Source organism: Bos taurus, chromosome 1, assembly GCF_002263795.3.
Source record: "Bos taurus isolate L1 Dominette 01449 registration number 42190680 breed Hereford chromosome 1, ARS-UCD2.0, whole genome shotgun sequence".
Classification (NCBI taxonomy): domain Eukaryota; kingdom Metazoa; phylum Chordata; class Mammalia; order Artiodactyla; family Bovidae; genus Bos; species Bos taurus.
In genome coordinates, this window is record NC_037328.1 from 46,327,853 (window position 1) to 46,335,160 (window position 7,308).

Sequence of the window (7,308 nt, forward strand, 5' to 3'; positions counted from 1 at the left end):
AAGCCAGACTTGCATAAAAAAAGGTCATGGTCACTGTTTGGTGGTCTACTACTGGTGTGATCCACTACAGCTTTCCTGGTGAAACCACTGCATCTGAGAAGTATGCTCAGCAAATCGATGAGATGCACTGAAAACTGCAATGTCTGCAGCTGGCATTGGTCAACAGAAAGGGCCCAATTCTCCTCCATGACAATGCCCAACTGCACATCGCACAAACACTGCTTCCAAAGTTGAATGAATTGGGCTATGAAGTTTTGCCTCATCAGCCATATTCACCTGACTTTTCACCAACTGACTATACCACTTACTCAGGCATCTCAACAACTTTTTGCAGGGAAAACACTTCCACAAACAGCAGGAAGCATAAAACGCTTTCCAAGTGTTCATCAAATCCAGAAGCATGGATTTTTATGCTACAGGAATAAAACAACTTATATCTTGTTGGCAAAAATGTGCTTATTGTAATGGTTCCTATTTTGATTAATAAAGATGTGTTTGAGAAGAAATGGTATTGACTTAACAGATGCAGAAGATATTAAGAAAAGGTGGCAAGAATACACAGAAAAATTAAACGAAAAATATCTTCACGAGCCAGATAACCACGGTGGTGTGATCACTCACCTAGAGCCAGACATCCTGGGTCTTAGGAAACATCACTGTGAACAAATCTAGTGGAGCTGATAGAATTCCAGCTGAGGTATTTCAAATCCTAAAAGATGATGCTGTGAAAGTGCTGCACTCAATATGCCAGCAAATTTGGAAAACTAAGTAGTGGCCACAGGATTGGAAAAGGTCAGTTTTCATCCCAATCTCAAAGAAAGGCAATGCCAAAGAATGTTCAAACTACTGCACAATTGCACTCATCTCACACACCAGCAAAGTAATGCTCAAAATTCTCCAAACTAGGCTTCAACAGTACGTGAACGGAGAACTTCCAGATGTTCAAGCTGGTTTTAGAAAAGGTAGAGGAATCATAGATCAAATTGTCAACATCTGCTGGAGCATCGAAAAAGCAAGAGAGCTTCAGGAAAACATCTACTTCTGCTTCATTGACTGCACTAAAGTATTTGACTGTGTGGATCACAATAAACTGTGGAAAAATTTTCAAGAGATGGAAATACCAGACCATCTTACCTGCCTCTTGAGAAATCTGTATGTAGGTTAAGAAGCAACATTTAGAACCAGACATGGAACAACGGACTGGTTCCAAATTGAGAAAGGAGTATGTCAAGGCTGTATATTGTCACCTTGGTTATTTAACTTATATGCAGAGTATATCATGTGATGTGCCAGGCTGGATAAAGCACAAGTTGGAATCAAGATTGCCGGGAGAAATACCAATAACCTCAGATATGCAGATGACACCAACCTTATGGCAGAAAGTGAAGAGGAACTATAGAGCCTCTTGATGAAAGTGAAAGAGGAGAGTGAAAAAGCTGACTTAAAACTCAATATTCAAAAAATGAAGATCATGGCATCCAGTCCAATCACTTCATGGCAAATAGATGGGGAAACAATGGAAACAGTGACATATTTTCTTTTCTTGGGCTCCAAAATCACTGTGAATGGTGACTGCAGCCATGAAATTAGAAGATGCTAGCTCACTGAAAGAAAAGCTGTGACAAGCCTGCACAGCATATCAAAAAGCTGAGACATTACTTTGCCAACAAAGTCTGTCTAGTCAAAAGTATGGTTTTTCCAGTAGTCATGTATGGATGTGAGTGTTGGACCATAAAGAAAGCTGAGTGCTGAAGAATTGATGCTTTTAAACTGTGGTATTGGAGAAAACTCTTGAGAGTCCCTTGGACTGCAAGAGCATCAAACCAGTCAATCCTAAAGGAAATCAGTCCTGAATATTCAAATATTCAGCTGAAACTCCAATACTTTGGCCACCTAATGCAAAGAACTGACTCATTAGAAAACACCCTGATGCTGGGAAAGATTGAAGACAGGAGGGGAAGGGGATGACAGAGGATAAGATGGTTGGATGACATCACCAACTCATTGAACATGAGTTTGAGCAAGCTCTGGGAGTTGGTGATGAACAGAGAAGCCTGGTGTGCTGCAGTCCAAGGGGTTGCAAAGAGTGGGACATGACTGAGTTGACCGAACTGAACTGATAATGATTTAAAATTTGGAGTCCAAAACCACAATTATGTTTGCTGCAACCTAATTACTTTGCCAAAAAAGGTCCATCTAGTCAAGGTTATGGTTTTTCCAGTGGTCATGTATGGATGTGAGAGTTGGACTGTGAAGAAGGCTGAGTGCTGAAGAATTGATGCTTTTGAACTGTGGTGTTGGAGAAGACTCTTGAGAGTCCCTTGGACTGCAAGGAGATCCAACCAGTTCATTCTGAAGGAGATCAGCCCTGGGATTTCTTTGGAAGGAAAGAAATCCTTTCCAGTCCATGGGGTCACAAAGAGTCGGACACGACTGAGTGACTGAACTGAACTGAACTGAATATATAGCAAAAAGAACTATATTCAATATTTTGTAATAACCTATAATAGAAAATAATCTGAAAAATGTATATAACTAAGTCACTTTGCTTACCTCTGAACCTAACACAGCATTGCTAATCAGCTATATGTCAAATAAAGAAAAAAGCTTTCTCAATTTGCTCCCAATTTTATATTTCTAAGTCTGGAATTGATAGATTATCTTTTAGTCCCTATATACATTTAATACCTTGTTCTATCAAACCCTATTTTATATAGTTCTTTACTTTGTTTTCTTTCTCTTTAATTTTCATTGCCACCCTCCGAGTCTCATGTTCTTATATAATAGCCTTGACTAATCTTCCTACTGCTAGATGTATCCTCTTCAAACATCATCTTTACTGTGAAACTGTTGCTCTCCATAGCCTACAGTGCAAAGCAAGCAATCCTAGTTGAGTCTGCTCTAATGTAATCTACATACTTAACCTTAACTTTTCCTACTAGGTTTGGGAGAATCTGAACTCTGGGTAGGCTCACAGAGAGGTGGACTTGATAAGGAGGAGATGGAACATGTTATAAAAGCAGCTGTCAGGTCACCAGTGCAGGTTTCTCAAATTCCGTATTGAGTTGGAAGGCAATGGCAACCCACTCCAGTACTCTTGCCTGGAAAATCCCATGGACAGAGGAGCCTGGTGGGCTGTGGTCCATGGTGTTGCTACGAGTCAGGCACGACTGAGTGACTTCACTTTCACCTTTCACTTTCCTGCATTGGGGAAGGAAATGGCAATCCAATCCAGTGTCCTTGCCTGGAGAATCCCAGGGATGGAGGAGCCTGGTGGGCTTCCATCTATGGGGTCGCACAGAGTTGGACATGACTGAAGCAACTTAGCAGCAGCAGCAGTAGCAGCAACTGTCCTATCAATGTTGGGCATAAGAAATGAATTAGATACCTGGGTGAAGCAGCCTGGTTCAAATTTCAGATAAATACTTGGTCTCTCTTGTGCTGATGCCAAATGAAATGAGAAGGCAGAAAATGGAAATTGGATTATGCTATAGCAGGCTGGATTTGAGTTAGACAAAGAAGAGAAAAGTAACAGTAAATATTTGAATGCATTTAACTCTACAGAACTTTTCTGATGAAGATTATATGTGCAGTAAACCAATGAAGGACTAAATATATTTGCAAATATAAATTCATACCTAAAGTATTGTGGAGAACGATATGCTTTCTATTTAAGAATAGACTTAAAAATTATTAGCTGACCGTAGAGACTTGGGAGTAGCATGTGAAAGAGAATTCTGGGGCAGGTACTTTGAAAACTAGAGGAATGTGGTATCATTTTTACTTCTTTCCCATGGTAATTGCATTAGGTATGACAAGTAAAGACTGACTTCCACACAGAGGTGGAGCATTTCCCAAAATCTAAGGAGATCAATTTCACAATGATCTAGTATAGGTTGATGTTCTTCCTCCCTTTATTCAGCTTTTAGAAAATGGCTTATAACTTTTGCCTTCAGAGATGTAATGTTTGCTTTCCATGAACAATAACCCACTAGGCCAGGTTTGGCTTAACCTTCTGAAAGATTCCAGCTATAGCAGAGGTAGAATAATCCATCACCTAAGGGCACATGAGGCTGCATCTATTTGAGGAACAATCAACGGGCATGTAGATACTGGGATAAAGTGCTGATTTGGAAACCAGTTTATACATGGGTGTTCCTGGCCTGGTATAAAGACAGGCCCCCTGGGACAAATTTCATCCTTTTATCTTTGAAATAGACTATGAGAAAGGGTCTGTGGGTAGCTTCCTTTCCAGACAAAGAGAAGCTGGTAGAAGTTGGGTAGATGACTTTCATGGCCAAAGAGGCCAACAATTCTGGGTACATGAGTGATGCGAGATGAGGAAAGGCAGGTGCTTCACACACTGAACATCTTAACTCTCAGCATGGGATCAGAAGCTACCTTTGAACCTTTGTCTCTTCCAAATCAAATACTAGCAATTTCACTTTGATTACAAGGACAATTACTTTCTCTTACTATAATCTTTTCAGTATTCAACTAGACTATGTAAAACTGCCATTAACAATCTGTGAGGTCAATTTGCTGATGCTCAAAGTCTATATATGTGTTCTAGTTTCTAGTTGTTGGATAAGTTGGAACTGATGATAAACTATAAACTGAAATAAACTATCTTAATCCCAATTGACATTTTAAAGATGTCCATTTATCATTCCTGCATTATTAAAGTAAGTAGTTTAGTGAGAGGGCAAGATGGGGTCTACAGTAATACATAGTTTTTTGACTAAGGAAGAAGCCAGCAGTTGATTTCCTCTCATATTTTTATCCTTATGGTATATGATGAAGCAATACATGTTGTGAAATTGATATGATAAAAACTGAGACACTGTAACATATTCTGAACGTCTTATATGGATCTGGGTCTAACCCAGGCACAATTTGAAGCAAAGATAATAATGTTATATTCTTACTCACCCCCAACCCCCAACCATTCCATTTTGTTGTGAACAGAGATTTTTTTAAATCCAAAAGCAGGACTCACTTAAATGAGTTAACATAGATTTGTTTTTCTCTTTCTGACTTCACTCTGTATTGTAGTCTCTAGATCCATTGACATCTCTTAAAATGACACAGTGTCGTTCCTTTTTATGGCTGGATAATATTCCGTTGTATATATGTATCACATTTACGTTTATCCATTCCTCTATATTCATGGAATGTAGAAAAATGATATAGATGAACTTATTTGCAAAGCAGAAATAGAGACATAGATATAGAGAACAAATGTATGGATACCAAGGGAGGAAGAAGAGTGGGATGGATTGAGAGATTGGGATTTGCATGTATACAGTGCTGTGTATAAACAGATAACTAGTAAGAACCTACTATATAGCATAAGAACTGCTCATTGCTCTGTGGTGACCTAGATGGGAAGGGAATCCAAGGAAGAGGGGACATGTGCATATGTGTGGTGGATTTACTTTGCTCTACAGCAGAAACTGACACAACATTGTAAAGCAGCTATACTCCAATTTAAAAAAAGTCGGATTCACTTGCTTGAATCTGGACTCCAAGGTCAAACTATACCCACTATGTTTTCCATGGAGCAGTCCCTGGGCAGCTGTGCCAAACAAATTCATTTGTTTTTACCAAGAATGGAAATGACCCAGAATTGACCAAAGTTTGCACTTGCCACTCTAGAGGAGGGCCAATCTCTCAGTTAATGTGGAATCTTGAGTCTCTTTGGCTTTGCTGGTTCTATGAGGTTGGGAGAATTTATGAATCTGAAAAAAGAATTATGTTCGCCTAGAAAGAAGTGAAGTTGTTCTTACCTTGCCTCATTAGTATTCCATTAATCAGAGGGTTATATATTTCTCCAAGGCAGGGTGGGAAAAGTTTTCTGAAGGCAGGATGAGAAAGAAACTGGACGAATGAAGGATGTAGAGTTTGTAGAGGTAAAAGGAGAAGGACTAACTTGTGGGCTGTCTTCAAGAGGAATGAATGCAAAGTATTAGCTTTCTCTGTTGTTTGTATTTTTCCTTGCAGATACCTCGACCATGAGTATTGGTTTCAATAAGGAAGCAAAATGAATTCCGACAGGAAGGCTGGGAGCTGTGACTGGCAGAAGAAAAATGAAGCCCAACAGCATGGAGGTGTGTCACTCTTACTCACTGGGTTTTACCTTGATCTACACTCAGTTATCAACATCTTTTCAAAATGCCTGGCACTCATTCGTGAAATAGGATACAGGTCCTGACACTGAAGTGATGGATGAACTTTCAGGTACATTGTATTGAAATAAGCCTCTCTCCTTTTCCTTCCACACTGTGAATTCATTACTATATCTGTCCATTCAAGAGTCATCCACTGAGAGCTCATTATGTGATAGGCATAGTGGTAAGCACTATAGATTATCAAACACTTAGTTCCTAGAAATGTTATAACAGTAAACAATTTGCTTTTTTTTAATTTGCCTTTATTCTAAAATTTGTTTTGGTTTTATGACTCATGCTAAAGGTTTCAAACCAAGAATCCCCAAATGAATAAAGAAGGTGGAGATATTTGTGATGATTTATGGCTTTTTAGATCTGCATTGCATTGAACTCATAAAGGCACTACCTTATTCATTATTTAAAATATTGCAAGGCAATTATGAGTAAGGTAGGCTCCTGACTGACTCCAGAGGTGCCCTAGTTGTTGCTCAGAAGTCAAAGTACTAGCCTTTTTTGTTCTATTCTCTCTGTGTTATCCTGTACAACATTTACAGCAAATGAACCCTTGTATTTGTCAGTATGAATTTTATGCTTATTACTATTTATGGTGTAATGCTATAGTAATACCTGCATAAACTCACAGGCATGGATTTAGGAAATGTGAAGGGAAAAGGAGACCATGAATCAAAAAAGAAATCTTGAAATAACACAGAAAGAAACTGACAAAAACAAGAAGTACACATCCTTTGGTGGGAGGATGGAAGAGAAACAAAATTGTAATTATCATTTAAAGGACTCATGAATATGTTACCCTTTTCATGGTCACAGTGAAAGAAATACAGGTGATGAGGGCTTCCAGTGGAAAGGAAGAATGGCAAGGAAGGGTTAGTAGGTGACTTGTCTCCCTCCTGAGAAGGAAAAAAAAGTGGAAACTTGAGCAATGGTGGTCAACGTCAGTGTTAGTAGAGAGAAGAGATGGTGGTATAGCTATGAGGCTTGGGGAGGATTCTCTGACCACCTTCAAGGCTGAGTGTATGCCATGCAGGAGGGTATTTTATGGAAAGGGTGGGCCAGATACCAGTGAAGATGTGGCGAACACAAATGTGGGAGGTGTTGGGGAATTTGATTTAATTTCTGA

The 7,308-nt window shown here is 39.2% G+C and overlaps 1 long non-coding RNA gene across 1 annotated transcript in view; it reads left to right on the plus strand.

The window, feature by feature from the left end:
* LOC112446989 (uncharacterized) overlaps nucleotides 1–6,635 on the plus strand; it is an 88,151-nt gene extending 81,516 nt beyond the window's left edge. Inside the window, exon 4 of the long non-coding RNA XR_009494908.1 lies at nucleotides 6,004–6,635. This is a non-coding gene — a long non-coding RNA (uncharacterized lncRNA). The remainder of the gene's footprint in view (nucleotides 1–6,003) is intronic.
* The last annotated feature ends 673 nt before the right edge of the window (nucleotides 6,636–7,308 follow it).